The sequence below is a fragment of the Pan paniscus genome, chromosome 11, assembly GCF_029289425.2.
Source record: "Pan paniscus chromosome 11, NHGRI_mPanPan1-v2.0_pri, whole genome shotgun sequence".
Taxonomy (NCBI): domain Eukaryota; kingdom Metazoa; phylum Chordata; class Mammalia; order Primates; family Hominidae; genus Pan; species Pan paniscus.
The window spans coordinates 121,629,041-121,647,416 of record NC_073260.2 but is presented as its reverse complement, the minus strand read 5'-3'; the positions used below and the strand labels follow the sequence as shown (position 1 = coordinate 121,647,416).

Here is an 18,376-nt window from a genome sequence, read left to right as displayed (position 1 = left end):
AATAGGATGGTCAGGGTAGATCTCACTGAGAAGGTGGCATTTGACAAAGACTTCATGGGGTTAAAGGAATTGACCATGTGAACATTGAGAAAAAAGTATTCAAAGTAAAAAAAAAAAAAAAAAAAAAAAACTGCAAATGCGAAGGCCCTAACTTAGGAGCATGCCTGATGTGTCTGAGGATCAGCACACAGGCCTGTGCAGCAGGAGCCAAATGAACATGGTAGTAGGAAATGAGACTAGAGAGTACCTAGGAGCCAGATGATGGAGAAGCTCCTGCGAGGCTTTGGCTCTGTTGAGAAGAGACAGGTGAGAAGCTATTGCAGTAATCTAGATGAGAGATGATGGTGGTGAGAAAAAGAGGAAACAGAATATAATAAAAATTGGTGTGATTCTGGATATATTTTGAAGATAGAACCAATATCATTACTTGATGGTTTGGATTCAGGAGATAAAGAAAGAGGGGCCTTCAAAATTCTTGGCTTGAATGATGGAGAGGATAAAGTTGTTATCAACTGAGACAGAAAAACTGTGAGTACAGTAGGTTTTGGGTAGAAATTGGGAGATCAGAAGTTGAATTTTGCACACGGTAAATTTCTGCAAGGGGGGAAACATCCAGGAGGCAATTGGCTAGGAAAATACAAAGTTTGGAGGATACATCTGCACTGGAGAGGGACACTTGGGAACCATTAGTCTATGGATGGTATTTGTAGTTATGAGAATGGGTGAGCTCACCAAGTGAGCCTGCACAGAGAAAAGGTCCAAACACTGCGTCTTGGGGCACTCCAACATCAGGGTCTTATGGAGACAAGTAACAACGAAGGGATAGCTGGTTGAGAAAGTTCCAGCAAGGGAGGAGAAAAATCAAAAGATCATGGGGCAAAAAGAGTGTTTCAAATGATGCCGGTAAGTTCAATAAGTTGAGAAGTGACAGTTGAATTAGCAATGTGGAGGTCAGGGCACTGGTGACCTCGAAAAGAGTGGTTTTGGAGAAATGGCTCCAGTGAGAAACAGAAGGTGGGAGTTGGACACTGAGTATAGACAACTCTTTTGAGGAATTTTGCTGAAAGGGGCTTAGAGAATTGGCCATGGCTGACTGGGAAAGCAACATCTAGAGAAGATTATGTTTTCGTTTTTGTTTCTGTTTTTCATTTTTAGATGCAATAAATAGCAGTATGTTGGTACGTGGTGGAAATCTGAGCCAAACCACTGTGATCATTAATATCCTCAAGTTAGTAAGATGGCAGCAGATGGTATGGTTGGAAGGTCACACAAGAACTGCCTGGACGACAAACCTCTAGTTTGTTGGTCTGGTCTATTCTGCTACTTAAAATTCGTAACCCTTTCATCTCTGCATTTCCTCAGGAGGTCATAATTAAAATGTAATCATTTACGGTCAGCATAATCTCACAGAACAATGATTATTAAGGTAAAAGCTCCCCCACCGTCCCCCTGCCCCAACTGACACATATATACACCAAGAAGCCATTCACCCCCACGGGAAAGCCTGTGGCTTAGAATCTCAGAATTGCAGATTCAACAAAACCACAAAATGCCCTGAATCTGTGCTAGGAAAGCCTACTTTGCCAAAAAAAATGGAAAGAAAAATCAGCCATTTGACCCCACTCCTCAAAGAGTTTAGTAGCCCAGGAAACCAAAGTACCTCCTATTTGCTGTCCCTTCTCTAGGATTACAAAGAGAAAACCCCAGAAATCAACTTTGGACCTCTTTGTATTATAAGGCCCTGTATACCTCAGACCAAAATCAAACCTTAAATTTGAGGATCCTGACCCCCTGCATGCCATGCCTGTGCTCCCACACATGTAACATTCCAACAAGGATGAGATCTGCTCTCTTTCTACCTCCCATTCTCGTTCCTTCCTTCTTCTTGTAAAAACCAGTTCTCAGAAAGGAATCCCAGAAACAATGGTGGTTTAAAACTGGCAGGAGCTTTTGTATCAGTTCCCATTCTACACATAAAGAAATTCAATCTCAGAGGGGTGAGGTGGGTGTAAAAGCCAACCGCCAATTAAAACTCCAAGAGGGTTTGATCAACTCATTTATCAGGTGTACTGATTGATATCTTCTCTGACAAAGTCAAGTCCTAACAGAAGCCATTGCCCTGAGTCAAAGAAGTGGATGGTGAAAAATGGGAAGAGAGCAACAGCAGGCAGGGGAGGATATTGTTTTAGCAGCAGGATAGCTTTCCGGATGTTTGATGTTGCATGAACGGCTCCTTGATTCACCTGTCTCTGATTTATGAGTAGTGGTCTCAACTGGGGGTGATTTTGACCGGCAAGGGGACATTTGGCAATGTCTGGAGGGCGTTTGTGGTTGTTGTAACTCTGGGGGGGGAAGATGGTCCTGATATCTAGTACGTAGAAACCAGGAATGCTGCTAAACATTCTACAGTGTACGGGACAGGTGCCTCACTGCCGTCACCCCCCCTCTCCCCACCAAACAAGGGGCATAAGACCCCAATTAGCAATAGTTTTAAAAACTCTGGTTTACTTTGAAGGGAAAGGAAGGGAGGAGAAAACAACATTGCCAAAAATTGGCTCTGGAGAAGTGTTCCACATAGAGCTGTTCATCAGAAAAAGGGGCCAAATGGATGTCGCTGAATGTCAGGAACATCATTCCTAATGAGCAAAACACAACAGACCCGGAAGTCAGCTTCTATTGCTTTCTGATTGAAGGCTATACTCACCTGCCACCTGAGACTAATTCCATTCTTTTGCTTCAGTTATGACATGACAGCATAAAATATAATTTTGTCTCAATGCAAGTATAAAAAATTAGGCAGAAGAGTAGAGGGGCTATAGAAAAGAATATCAAAGCAAGTCAGAAAGCAATACAATGATAAAAGCTTGTAGAGACTTAGGCAAGCCGTTTAACCTGGCAGTTGCCTTCTCAGCTACTGGCTTTTTTTTTTCCTTTCTGTATGTCCTATGAATTCCGGATATGTTTATTTATTTATTTAATCTCTTATTTATTGTAACAATAATTTAGCTTTAAAAATAATCACAATCCCATCCTTCCATCACATTATCATTCTCATTCTCAGACTTTGTCCATGTAGAATCAGATCGACCACCTGTCTCCTTAGGTGCTGTTGGGATTTATGTTTTTATGGATGCTCACCAATCTTCATGCTGGGAAATACACATTTGTGCTTATTTCTTGGCATTCACAATCACCACAGGAAAGGTAGATTCTTCAGTGGGCAAATGAGCACCTAGATTGGCATGCCTGAAGTCGGGCCTTTCTGAGTAGGCAGACCTGATGATCAGCATTGTTACTCTTGCAATTTTAGGGAAAATCTTTTTATAGCCATTTATTAAATTGCACATGAAAGAAAGAGGAACTATTAACTATATTTCAGAAATAAGGCTGACTTAAGACACCAGAGATGTTGTCATAAAAACAACAATAATAGCTAAAATTTCTCAGTTATGATAACCCTGTCATGTACTTTTCCAAGGGCTTCTCATGCATTAATTTATGTAATTCTCATACTAAGATAAAGTGGGTTCTATTATTATGTGCATTTTATAAACAAGAAAACAGAGAAATTTACGTTACTTGGTCACGATCACAGAGCTAACAAATAGCGGAGCAAAATCCAGGGAGTGGAATCTCAACTGATAGTCAGTGCCCCATCCTGAAACTATGTGGCTTTTTTATTTGGTGTATTTTCAGAAGTGGTCAGGGGCAAAGCATGATCATAACCTCATTAGTACGTCCCCATCTAAATCTCAGGCATTGGTATCAAAACAATAATGATTGCTTGGTGGTTTTTCAATTTCGAGATGATAGAAGGATATTAAATAACCTCAGAGAAGTAATATGTATCTCTGCTTGTGTAAACTTGGGAAGTTTTAGAGGATGATGTTATAAGCCTCAACCTAATAGGAATTCCAAGAATGTCAGATAAAATGGAGGGGAGAAAATCAAATGTAAAATATTTTGAAAATTCTGAGAGCAGAAGAAAATCAGACTCCTGATTAAACATGTTCACTGAATTTCCAGCACAAGAACTTAAAAAAGATTCTCATTAGAACACTAGAAATAAAGAGAAGATACTAAAAGCATCTAGAGGGGAAAACTTTGTTACTCTAAAGGAGCAGGAGTCAGAATGGCATTGGACTTCTCAATAGCAAGATTTGCAGACAGAAACAAAACACAAAAACCAAAACACCAAGCTTTAAAAATATTGAGTAAAAATTGTTTTTAAGTTATATTCTTGACCAAATAATACAAGGGCTCGATAAAAAGTAACTTCTCAAGCTCCTTTTCTGCAGAAGCTGATAGAGAATATCCTTTGCCGAAGTGATGTCATAAACCAACAAAGAGGAAGACAAAAGAAGGATGGTGATAGAAAGTCAATGTATGACAGTCATGCGATGGGGCTGGAGAACACTCAGTTCATGTTGCTAGGGAAGGCCAGAGGACTACTGAATAGAGGGGAGCATCAGAGGAACACATATTGATTGGCATCTGTCAGATCTACTGGAGCGTAGAAACATTTAGCCACGAATATATAAAAGCTAAGCTAATGAAAGAAACCAAGACAATTAACTCCAGGAAAAACAAAAGACTATATGAGAAAACACACATAAGCATAGAGCATCTACTATACCATCTGACTCAGCATTCGACAATAGTTACATTACATCATAACACTGGAAACGCTGATTCTTAATTTAACCAAATAATGATCTAGGCCTATATTTCTTTATGCTAAATTCTGAGATCTGAAAAGCAACAGATTTTTATAAGTTTTCAGCAGCATCATTTCATGGCAAAACCTGACCTGAACTGACAGGACAGTTTATTTGTAGTCTTTATTTATTCCACTTTGTATCAATATTCTTATGTTTTGTTGCAGCAATATAATGTGTTTCATTACAGAGTGTTGCCTCAGATCCAACTGGGGAGAATTAAGTAATGCACGGTATGTGATATTAACTTTCGAAAGTCCTTCTTCTGAATTCTGAAACATATCTGGCCCCAAGGGTTGGGGTAAAGGAACTGAGGACCTATCTAAATATATTGAGAGGATGGGGGTGGGGTAGGTGCATCAGGAAGGAAGGAGCTGCTACTCAGGAAAAATAAATTCTCAAGCAGAGAGTGACGAGAATAGCAATGTAATCATCTTAGATAGGAATATGTAGGTAAATAATAGAAGAAACAATAGATAGAGTTGAAAGCAGTTGCCTTTGGGGAGCAGTCTGATGATAGAAAGAGGTGTGGCAGAAGGCTACTATTTTTCATTATAAGCCTTTTTATTATTAATTGATGTTTTCAACTATGTCTTATTTTGATGGAATATATAAATAATTAGAAAAAAATCAATCACCCTTCCCTGAGGAATACACAGCCTAGAAAGCCAATAAAATCAGTATTCATTTCTATTTGCCTAAAGATATATAGCCCAGTATAAAATGTCATATTCATTTCAAATATCCGGGGAGAAAAGATACCTAGATATTATCTAAATACTCAGTTTAAGAGGGGTTCAGGTGATGCACGTTAATTAACTACATTACAAATCTCATCATACAGAAGCACCTAACCATCTGAAAATGTCCAGGAAAAAAACATACAAATTCTTCCTGGGGGCATTGAGGAGGAAATCCAAGCCACTTTGTACCTTCACTTTCATCTCCCACAGTTCAATTTTATTGCATACACACAAGGCTTCCAAGAGCATCCTGAGCTGTTTTACAGCAAGATTGCTAATGAAGGTCTTGATGTTAGGTATACTTTGCCTGAGCTTATTTATTTATTTATACATGAGTTTTCTTTTAGTGCCTATTTCTGAAGTTTGAAGCATGTAGGAAATTATAAACTTCAAACTTCACTTATATGCATGTTGGTATGTATGAGTTGCATGGTTGTTCACTATTTCGTTTTCATTGAATATCAAGGTACGGAGCTACAACATTGGTAATTTAAGTAAATACAACTGGGGAAGGAGCTGAAATTCTCATGAGATGCAACTTAAAATTGGCAAGTTATCCGCCATGCTTTAATTGAAAACACCTGCTGTTGGAATGTGCCAACTTTCTCTGGTGAAGAGTGGAAAGCAAGTGTGTGTGCCCAAGTTATGAGTGTAGGCTTCAGTGTCAGATGGATGTAGGCTGAAATTCTTGGCCTGCCAATTGTTAGATGTTTGTTCTCGCCATGTTACTTTTCCTCATTGAGTCTCAGTTTTCTCTTTATAAAATGGGATGATAACAACGTCCCCCGCTAACCCAGATCTCAATCGTATACTATTGACATTTTGGGCTAGATAATTCTTTGATGTAGGGGACTGCCTTGTGCATCGAAGGATGCTTCACAGCATCTTTGCCCCTATTCACTAGATGCTAGGATCCCAGCCCCTGCTGCCACTGTGACAACCAAAATGTCTCCAGACATTGTCAAATGTCCCTGGGGAAGGTTGCAAAATTAGCTTCAAGGCTAACCCCTCAAATAAATTGAAAACCTTCATCATTCAGACTTTATAAGGATTTTATAAAATAATTTATTCAAATTGCTTAGCACATGCAGTCACTTGGAAAGCACAAAAAGCATATTAGATTTAATATTATCTTGACTATGTGTAGTGATCATAGACAGAGAGAGAAATACAGTAGGGAAAAATATACCAGAAAGAACAAGCAGACCCCAGACAGTTCCTCAATTACAGAAGGCCAACACTTGAAAGGACATTAGAGATTATGTGTAATAATGTCATTACACAGATGAGGAAACCAAGGCCAAACGGTCAAGTGTTAGCCCAAGTTAATTAAGGAATGAAGGGATTGAACTAGGACAAAAAACACAGAACTGAGACCTGGCTCTCTACACCATGTTGAATACTGTGCAGCATACCTGTGTTCTTACGATTGGAGACGAGTTAATTTGTTATGGAAGAATGAGATGAGAAAAACAAATAATTGAGTATAACAGAAATGCTCTCTCCTTCTTTCTGTACAGAACCAGATGTAGGGGACAGAGAGTGGCAAAATTTTACAGAGAAGTTAGACTGTTTTTTAAACCAAGAATGGGCCAACTTACCATTTGATTTTAGCCAGTTTTTGGAACGAAGATAACTCTCTAGCATCCGTTCATTGAACAGCATGTATCCCATTGGTTCGGAAATGATCATATCTACAGCCTCAGGAAGTGAGACATCTTCAATTTTTCCTGGCAAAACAATGATCTTGTCTGAAAGGTGATTGTTTTTCACTAGCATCTGAAAAAGATAAAATGGGGTGCCAGAACTGTTGTTATTCAGGATCTTATGAAAAATGAGTTTTATCGATTAAGGGCTGAGAATGTGACAGGAAGGAGAAAGAAGTAACATTTGTTTCTAGAAACAGTTCTAAAGAAAAAGAACTTATTTGTCTTACTACACAGAAATTGCATGTTTAATATAGATAATTTTGGAAAAGATACAGATATAAAACACCTACAACCCTATTGCATAGAAATAATAACTATTAATATTTTGCTGCATTCTCTTCTAGACTCTTTACACAAACATACACATATATGTGTATGTATGCCAGTATGTGTGGTCTGTGTGTGAGTGTATACATATAAATATATATTTGGGGGGATTTTTAAAATTCATGGCTTCAGTTTATTTCCCATTGTTCTACTTGCAATAGAGATGCCAAACAACTCTGTACAATAATCTTCCACAGGTTAATGATCTTTTTTATTTTGCTTGGTTTTGAGATAGGGTCTCAGTTTGTAGCCTAGACTGGAGTGCAGTGGTGTGATCATGGCTCACTGCAGCCTCAACCTCCTGAGCTCGAGTGATCTTGCCACCTCAGCCTCCCAAAGTGCTGGGATTACAGGTGTGAGCCACTGCACGCAGGCCAATGATCTTGATCCTTATTAAATTTTTCCTTGGTCTTTTGATGTCAAAAATAAATACCATGATTACTGACCTTTCTTTAGGAATACATTTTTACAGTCATGTATTAATTTTTTGATGTCCTTGATATTTTATTTAATAAATTTAAACTCTTTTAAAAGAGGCACCCTGAAGAGAAATACATTTATTATGTTTCTCATGTACTTCTTCTGAATGCCAAATATGACAGGGTGATAGAATTATTATATTTATGTCTTTCTACTGCCTGAAAACATATTTTCTAGTAAACATATTTGCCAGCATAAATATATAAACAACTCAGAGAGTTGTTCCTCTCTGAGACTTGTAGATCTTTGCTCATTGTATTTACAGCCTGTCAGAGTCCTTCCATTTTGCATTTTTGTAGCTTAATCCCTTTGCCCATCCTAAGTGCAATGTACTATGCACTTGTTATAATTCAGTGGCACCTTCTTAATTTCTGATCACTTCTTCAAATGGCTAGGATACCTTTCACATTAATCCTATCTTCTAGGGTGCTGCTCACCAACAAATCCCCTGTGAGCATACAAAATGTCTTTCTTCCTTTGTTTTTTAAAATCAAGTAATCTCTGATCTATGGAGGAATAACGAAGAAAACTATTTGAACATGTCATCCATTGTCAGTATTCATCCATGGCCAACGACTCTTGGAATGCTATTCTATCATCATTCCACACATAGAAGTCAAGGCCCTGGGAGTTCTGCAGAGACAAAGACTAAAGGTTCGAGCTTTTGGTGTCCTGCTTTTCTCTCTACACTCTTCCCAGGAGAATCAATTCTCCTGCACAGCTCTGACTGTGGCTCCATTGTGAATGACTATCCAGATTGCATCTTTTGTTTTGTCCTCTCAGCTAAGTTTCAACAATAACTTGGACATTTTCACCAGTGAGTTTTGCACCTCCTAAATAACAAGTAAACAGCAAAACTCAGCAGCTTCTTGAACATGAATCATTCCCTGAGTTTGCCCTTAAAACCTTTGTAAAATACTGCATTTCCATGATTCTGTTTTGGTCATTAATACCACAATCCCCAATGTCCTGGAGGTGTACTTAGTTCCCACAGGTAATTAGTTATTATATTTTCTTATTTCTACCTTTCAGATATATTTTGTTTCTACCTTCTTCTGCCAGCATCAACTTGTCCAGTTCCTACTAGCTTCAAATATGGACTTAAAAAATGACATTTATATAATGAAAACAATGATGGCCGTGACTACTTCATAAGTTTGAGGATCAAACCAAATAAAATATATTAAGAGCTATGTAAGCATTAAAATTATTATTATATTATTCTTATTAAATAATACTTTTGGCCAGGTGTGGTGGCTTACACCTGTAATCCCAGCACTTTGGGAAGCTGAGGTGGGCAGATCACTTGAGGTCAGGAGTTTGAGACTAGCCTGGCTAACATGGTGAAACTCGATTCTACTAAATATACAAAAAAAGTTAGTCGGACGTGGTGGAGCACACCTGTAATCAGCTACTCAGGAGGCTGAGGTGGGAGGATCCCTTGAACTCAGGGGAGGGAGGTTGTAGTGAGCTGAGATCTTGTCACTGCACTCCAGCCTAGGTGACAGAGTGAGACTCTGTCAAGAAAAAAAAAACCTTTTTACTTAAAAAAAGAAATGTAAATTAACAAATAAACAAAAACATAAAAATTACTAGTATTCCAGATATAGGCAAGGTATGTTTTCAATCACACATTGGAGTATATCTCAAAACTCAATGTAATAATACTTTATAATTTTTTCCCAGCAATATGTTTTAGATCAGTTTTCTGAACATTTTTACATTATGGCACACATTTTTAAAACCAAATAATTTTACGGTACACTTGGGTGAAAGAAGAGCCTGCTTGCATTTTGAGACATTTGAGTGGGGGACTCTGGCCACACTAGACCCTGACTACCTGCCATGAGGGCAAAGGACATCAAAATTTCCATACCTAGCAAAGTTGTTGGGAAGCTCTGTTCTACACATCTTTCCATGAGTGGTTCTATAACATACATTTATTGGCTATATAGTATTTAATAGATGTATATTGATTTGTTTGGTATCTCCTATTATTGGATACTCAGGTTATTTCAAATTTCTATTAAAATAGTGCATTGACAAATACTAGTGCAATTAAATCTGAAAATACACTTTCTGCTATTTCCTTCAAAGTTAAAGGGTATGAAGCTGGTAAGGGTTTTTGATATACACTGCCCCACTGCTTACCAGAAAGGTGGTCCCTTTTCTAAATTTCAAGCCCTCTCTAAATTCTGCTTATGGGGTCTGAGGCTGTCCAGATAACCTCAGGATAAGAAATTGCCTCTTGCCACAGACTTGTCAACTTGGAACAGGATGCTGGAAGGGGAGGTGCTCTCTAAGTGTTGCTGGAGGGCACAACATAATAAGATATTCAGGTGAATATCTGTGAGGTAGGCCTTATATGCAGAATTTAGAGAGGACATCCCTAGACTCTTGAATCTTTAGGGAGAGCAGAGATGTAATAAGGTTTCAGAGAGAGGATTTCATGAGCTGTCAGAAGTGCAATTTTGGGTCCACAGAAAATAATTTTAGGTCTCATTATTCTCACTGGCAAAGAAGGACATATCACATGCCTGGAAGGGAGCAAATAGGCCTGCCTTCAGGTCACTGCATCTTGTGACTTAATCTATTTTTGATCAGTTTCACACAAGATCAGGAATCTGAAGATAAAAATTTTAGTTCTACCTTTATCACCAAAGAGCTATGTGACCTTGGGGAAGTCACTTAAAGCCTCTAAAATTTAGTTTCCCTTCTTGTAAAATTAGGGTTTAAAACTGGAGTTGTTTTGAGGCATGTTCTAGTTTGAATATTTTATGATTAGAAGAAAGCAAAATTTCTTGAAATATGTTCCAGGAGTCCATGAATACAAGGGCTTCATGATCAAATAACTTAGAATTCCTTTGTAATATATATCCCTCTTACAAATTCAGAGTACATTAGCATATTAATAGCTTTGAGAAATTCTACAGAAGAGAAAACTCTTGGCTTGGTTAAATTAAAAACACCCAAACTTATTTGAATACTTTGCAGGTATTTTTTCCCCACCAGATATACATGCGTCTCCTTAGATCAATCTTTAGGAAACAATGAAAATAATTATTTGATTATCCTAGGTTTGATTACAATTCCTTGACAAAGATATTTGAAAATAGGACATAAACTCAACCAGCAATTGATCTAATACAGAAGGGCAGCTAAGTCTAGATGCATGACTGTTCTTTGAGTCAGTCTTGCTGTCTCCCCTCATCTTTGGTTTACAACATTCTCAGTATAGATTATCTTTGGGTAGCCTGTCATTTCATATGCCATTCTTCTAAAACTGTAACTCAAGAGAGATATCCTTTCCAGGAATAAATGAACTTCACTATGCCCCTCCAAGTGCTAGAAAAGTCCCCTAACACAGGGCAAACTTCTACCATCCACCACATTAATTGCTGCACACGTTTACCCTGTGTGACCTGGTTTTTTTCTAAGAGCTCAGGATGGAGGGATATTCCAAATAAAGGCTCTTCTCAGACATCATCGAGGCCCAAGCAAACCCACATCATATTCTTGTTTTAATCCTGTTTCCTTGTGATTAAATTGGGTTTCTAAAGTCTATGTCAATAGTACTGTCACTTGTATCAGCTGCTTAAAACACACACACGCACATACACGTATGCATACACATAAACGTACACATACACACACACGTACACACACAAACACACTTCAGGTGGCAGCAGCAGAATTCATCCTTTTAGGTACAAGGGTAAGTTCCAAGAGAGATCAGGGCAGTAATTCCACCTGGTATGCTGCTGTTCTTGTCTCATTTAGAAGGGTTTTCAATAACTTACATGTACTATAGATGGTTGTTTACTTATTCCTGTTCAGTTTAGAAGCTGAATTAGTCTTAGAGGCTGTACTGCACAATATAGCACCTAATTATAGTCTGTCTCAAAGTATGAAAAAAAGCAAGCATTTTGGAGGTGAAGGCCTCGGTTGCTAGTTTAGATCCTCCATTTACTAGCTGCGGCCTGTGGCCAAGATGCATAATTTCCTGGGAGTCCATTTCTTTACCTATAAAATGGGAATCATAATAGTACCGATTCTTCAGTGTTATTTCAAGGATCAAATCAAATGAGAAAGTGCAAAGGAATACGTAAGTCAAAGAATATAGATGAAATAAAACAAAAATTTCAAGAAAAGATGATAAAGCAATAGAACTCAGATTAAAAGGAAGATTTGACTCAAGGAAACAAATCAAGAAGCAAAGTGACATAATAAAAGAATAATAGCCATCAACCAGGTAGAGAATATATTACATTCAAATATATGTAACTATTTTAGAAAATCACTTGGCATTATTGTCAAGTTAAAGATGTACTTATAATTTGGAAATATCACCCCTCAGAAGCATACATTCTAGAAAAAATTTGAACATGTGTACTAGATAATATATAATAAAATATATATAATATTGATAATAATAAAATGTTGAAACAAACTAGAAGTCATTAATAGGGAAATGAATGCATAAATGATACTGTATCCATCCTATGAATATTATTTTTAACTTATTTTTTGAAAATTAGAGATGGGGTCTTGTTATGTTGCTCAGGCTAGTCTTGAACTCCTGGCCTCAAATAATCCTCTCACCTCAGCCTCCCAAAGTGTTGGGATTACAGGCGTGAACCACACACCCTGTCTACGAATAGTATTTAACAGTGATAAAGAAATAACTAAAGGCACATGTATTAATATAAATAAATTTCACAAGCAGAATTTTAAGGAGAAGAAAGACAGGTTGCTGAAGAATATATAGTGTGATTTATTTTATAAAAATGGTCAAACGTATTCAAAAGTAAACTATTAATTAGGGTATAATTTTTTAAAACTCTTATGCTAAAGATAAAACTTAAGATGTTAGTAACTTTGGGGAATAAACAGAGGAGCACGGAATCTAGGAGAGGTATTCATATATAGGAATTTTAATATATAGTAATATTATTCTAGTTCTTAGGCTGGGTTGTAGAGATATGGGAGTTCATTTAGTTATTACTCTTTGTTTCTTATATTTAGACTCACTTCCTCTGTGTATGTATGAATACTTGAAAATTTTAAACTATGCTGTTAATAGAAAAGTTTGAGATAATCATAAGGAGTGCAGATTTTAAAAAAGCAAACTGATTTCTGTAACAAGAAATTAAGAGACAAAATGTAGATTAAAATGAGGTAGCATAAAGTTAATGTCTCAGAGTGACAGAAAAATAGAATAGAAAAATAACTTGATATATTAAAAGAAAGTTTTATTAAAATAAAAAAGCAATTTGCTGATAGACAAAATACATAAGGGCCATAAGAACATTTCATACAGTAATGTTCCTATGCATTATGAAAATATATTCTGCTAAAGATTTTGGGTTTAAGGAATAAAGAATTAATTCCTTGAGCACCCAGGCAGAAAAATAAATCACCTAAAAACTGAAAGAAAATCAGGCTGTCATTAGCCTCTTCTGTGAAGGCAATAAAACAACGTTTACAATATTTAGAAAAAACAAAAGTGTGGCCAAAAGATTAAATCCAGAGAAGGTGTTATTCACCTATAAAGATAATAAATGGACATTGTCAACATGAAAGAACTCAGGACATGTAGCACACATGAGACCTCCTTTAAAAAATGCTGAACCAAAGTGGCAAAAAAATCTACATAAATAAGAGATGAATCTAAAGAAATTAGTAATAAAGAAGCTATAATTTAAAAACTAATGGTTATAAATTAACCTATCAAATTATAGAACAAATACTAAACAATTACATGGAGTTTTGTTATATTTGGTCATATTTCAATGGGAATTACCTTACACTTTGACAATATAAAAATGATATATAGCTAACAAAAGGGAGAGGAGGAAGGGAAATATATGAGAGTGTTCATGACTTCATCTCTTTCATAGAAAATAACATTTTTATCATAAAGTAGAAAAAATAATTCAAATTCCCTAATGTTTTCCATAACTTTAGAGGAATCCTTTAGAAAGTGATTTCTTTTATGGTGAAGAAGCATTTATTTAAAGTTTAGCAATTTCTCTTCTTTTATCTCAGTTTCTTTTCCTTCTGTTAAATTTCCTACAAGTACTTCTCTCTATCTGTTCTTCTCTATATTTGCATTAGAAATGTCTGCAGTGCTGTTCACCAATATTAATAATGATTATTATGGTTGGTTTACATTTTTTCTTCTTTATTAAATTTCTGAATTGCTTACTTTCTTTATAATAAGATATTATTTTATGAAAATAGCAAATTTATTTTTCTTTAAAAAATATTAGTAAAAGCAGAGGTCTAAGCAAATGTATCTACCTCCTCTCTTTTCTTATATTGCCCAGCAATGTAGGAAATGTTATAAATCAGAAGAAAACCTTAATATGCATGTATATTTAAAAAGCTAGCATAAGAGGAGAAATTTTGAGGGAACTCTGAAAGACAGAAAGCAGACTGAATTGGATTGATGGAAAAAACCAGAACATATTATTCTGAACTCCTAAATATCAGAGCTAAGAAAGATTCCCTGTAATGGAGTTTGGGAGTAAAATGGAAATTTTGAATCATCAAATTCCAGGAGCAGAAGAAACCCCCAGGACTATCATTGGGGCTGACATGTTCCAGTTCCCTCACCTTGGGTCTTTGGAGTATGTGAGGCTGATATCACTGGGTTTTGTCCCCTGGCTAAAGCTCTTGGCACTGTTTTTTTGATGAAATGCCTTAGAAGAGATCTTAGGATACTGAAGCCAGAAACGTTAACAGAGTAGAGCTTGGGGTAACTTTAGAGTCTAGTTTCAGACTCTGAGAGAAGAAAACTATCAAACAGCACCACCTAAAGTTTCAGTCCTGTGAACAAAACTCTTATTTGGTGAATTGTCAAAGCTTAAGGCTAAGACACTAATAGAGAAGGTAAATTTGAGAAAATCTGAGAATGTAGCAACCAAAACCGTAAAAGAAACAGTCAAGTTGACATGTACATAATAGATAAATAAATAATATTAAACAATTCCCAGAAATCAAGAAAGATACTCGTCTTTAGATGGAAAGGGCCCACTAAATATGAAGCAGAGAGGATAAACTTCCTTAGTCCACATCTAAATACATCACGGCAAAACTGGACAACCCTAGAGATAAAGAGAAAAGTCCTTAAATCTTACATGGTTAAAAAAAAGTTACACTAAGCTTTGGGTGAACTAAAATCACACTAATCCCAGAAATCTCATCAGCATCTCAGGATATTAGCAGATAATGAAGCAACTTCTGAAGGAAAACGATTTTGAGGCTTGAATTCTATACCCAGTCAAAAACTTGTAAATCATAAAGGAATATAAAACATTTTCACACATGAAAAACCTCAAAGATTTTAAAATCATATAAGACAAATGACAACATACAAGGAAAAATATAAGGAAAAGAGAAATATAAAAGAAACAGTGGCAACCAGACTATGAAGGGAAAGAAGGGATGCAATCTGACAGGGAAAAGTTTTATCTGTTTTTGATATATAGAACTTTTTTTTTCTTTTTTTTGAGAGAGTCCCACTCTGTCACCCAGGCTGGAGTGCAGTGGCGCAATATCGGCTTACTGCAGCCTCTGCCTCCTGGTTTCAAGCGATTCTCCTGCCTCAGCCTCCGAGTACTTGGGTAACAGGCGTGCAACACCACACCCAGCTAATTTTTATATTTTTAGTAGAGATTGGGTTTCATCTTGTTGGCCAGGCTAGTCTTGAACTCCTGACCTCAGATGACCCACCTGCCTCAGCCTCCCAAAATGCTGGGATTACAGGCATAAGCCACCGCACCCAGCTCTAGAACATTCCTCTTGGAGTGGCAAGAGTTCAGTGACAAAGGATCCCATTTCCTTTTCTATGGGTCCAAGGAATCAACTTCATTCCATAGTGAAGGGTATTTATATAATCATTATATTTAATATGACTTTTTAGGGGCTTAGATTTTCAGAAGCAATCTATAGACAAAGCATCAAAGACAGTGATGTATTCCATATCTTCACAACCTAGAAATAATATAACCAAACAAAATTGGGAGTCACACCAGAAGAGGGAAGTTTCTCTTTTGGGAGTCAACAATATATCCAAAGTTGGTAATTCAGAAAACAGAAATACATACATTATGACATAAAGTCATACTAATCAATGGAAGAACTAAAAAGACATAAGCTCAGAATGGTTAACACTGGAGAATGTGGACAGGCAGGAGTGGGGTAGGTGGGGGACGATTTATTTTTAAATTTTAGACCTTCCTATGTTGTTTGATTCTCTTCCCCATGTACAGGTGTTTACTTTCATTTAAAAGAAAAAAGTCAGAAGCTCCCCAAACAATGGAACACCTAACCAATCCTTTTATTCTCTCCTTTCAAATCCCACTCCTTAATAGGCAATTCTGAACATCTGCTTGAACATTTATAAAAAGCAACATTAACTTTACTGTCAAAAAAACTCAACAGCTTTATTTTAGTTAAACAGAATGCTTAAGCTGAAGCTCTTTCCTAACTACCTGTTCCGATGTTGTCATTTTATAAATCAGGAAACTGAGTCCTAGAGAGGTCAGTGTTCAAAACAAGGAAATACTATAGGCAGTGGCAGACTTGAAGGAAAGTGACTATCATCAGTGTTTACATCAGTTGAGCTCATGACAATTAACTGGCAACAGTAACATTATGGCTTGGCTCCTTTCTGAGAAAGGTCGAAGGAATAAATAGATGTGGTCGTGGTCGCTGTCTCTCTCTTTCCTTTCTCTCCCTCAGTGTACACCTGCCTCCTGCCTGGAATTCAGGGGAATTGCTCAGCACTGCGCAAGATGCCTCTTGGCCCACTGGTTCTTAATTATCAGTGTGCAGAAGGCAGGGCCCTCCGAAATCTGCTGCCAAGAAAGAGTAAATGAATCCCTGGAGGAAGCAGCCTGAGATCTGAGTGTAAAAAAACAAAACAAAACAAAACAAAACAAAAAAACCTTTGCAAATGAGACTTAGTAGGCAGGGCAATGAGGACAACACACAGACAGAGGATGACAGATGAGAGAGTGGAAGGGAGGGGAAGAGAGGCAAAGACAGAAACATCCTTCCCTGTTTGTCTTTGAGCCGATTTAAGGACAGAATTTGAGGAGTCCAGAAGGCTTCCCTGTACTGAGCAAGTTGATGCCTCTTTATCACTGCAGAAACTCTAAAGGTGACAGAAGGAAGTCATGTGAAGCTTTTAAGAGGGAAATGCTGCCAAACCCATAGTTTGGCTGTCAGCAAAAAACCACACTGGCAATTTTAATGCAATAGTGTTTTTCCTCTGATGATGCTACAAACTACTCGACAATTGGGGAAGAACAAGGAGGCAGACAAGCTGTCCAGGCTTGGAAAGGATGTTTTGAACAAGTTATAATGTAAGACCTAAAAAATACATAATGTGCATAGAAGCAATTCACAGGGTTGGGTGGAGTGCACATTTGTAGGTTATATTGGACAGCATATTTGCCCTCTATTGGAAGGTAAGTTTTCCCCTGTATACTGTAAGTATCTGACAGCAGGAACCATGCCTACTTTGTCCATCTAGCAGAGTCTCTGGCACATTGAAGGCATCCAACATACATTTGCTAATTACTTCACGAAAGATGACATGACAGCCACTGGAATCCAATTTTCCATCTTAGTTTGGAAAGTTATTACCAACACACTAGGACAGTTCAAAGAGAAAAGATCATTCTTTGACCTTCCCTCTGTCTCTGCTGGACATCTAGTAGTGGATAAATTGGAGGGTAGGTAGGAAAAAGGAATCTCTGAGATATTCTTTACATCCCCCTAAACACTGGTATATCAGGTAATGGGGAGAAGATAATCTAGGTTCACTAGAAAAACTTTTAAATTATGAAAAACTTTGAACTAGACAAAAAGTTACTGAGTGTCCTTTCTAGCACACCTTTCCAGGTTATTTTTTATCTTTTGGTTCCTTTACTCTGTATGTAAAACAGATAATAGAAAGTCATTCTCATCCTTAGAAATGGAAAGAAATTGTGCCTGGAGGAATGCAATTGATTATTGCCCAATGAATAGACCAGTCTTGTATCTATTTGAAAATTCTTCCCAGCATTCCTCATTGCCTATATATCTGCATTTCATTGAATTCCCTTTTGAACATGTTTGACATCCTATTGGTTCACTCAGTTAATTAAAATATTTGACACATGTTAATTTTATGTTTGTATAAGTCATCATTTTACCTTTTAAAAATTAACTTTTAGCATTTTAATATACAATTTTTCATTTTAGTTCAGGGATTTATTCTGTTACCTCTTTATAACTCTTTTTTTCTTCCTTTCCCCTTTTGTGTGTGTGTGTGTGTGTGTGTGTATAGCACAGTGCAGTGGTAGAGCACTTGCTTCTAAGACGAAAGAACCTGAGTTCAAGTCTC

The 18,376-nt window shown here is 37.0% G+C and overlaps 1 pseudogene; it reads right to left on the bottom strand.

Annotated features, from left to right (window-relative positions):
- LOC100975933 (histone-arginine methyltransferase CARM1-like) overlaps positions 1 to 18,376 on the bottom strand; it is a 107,390-nt pseudogene that overhangs the window by 34,050 nt on the left and 54,964 nt on the right.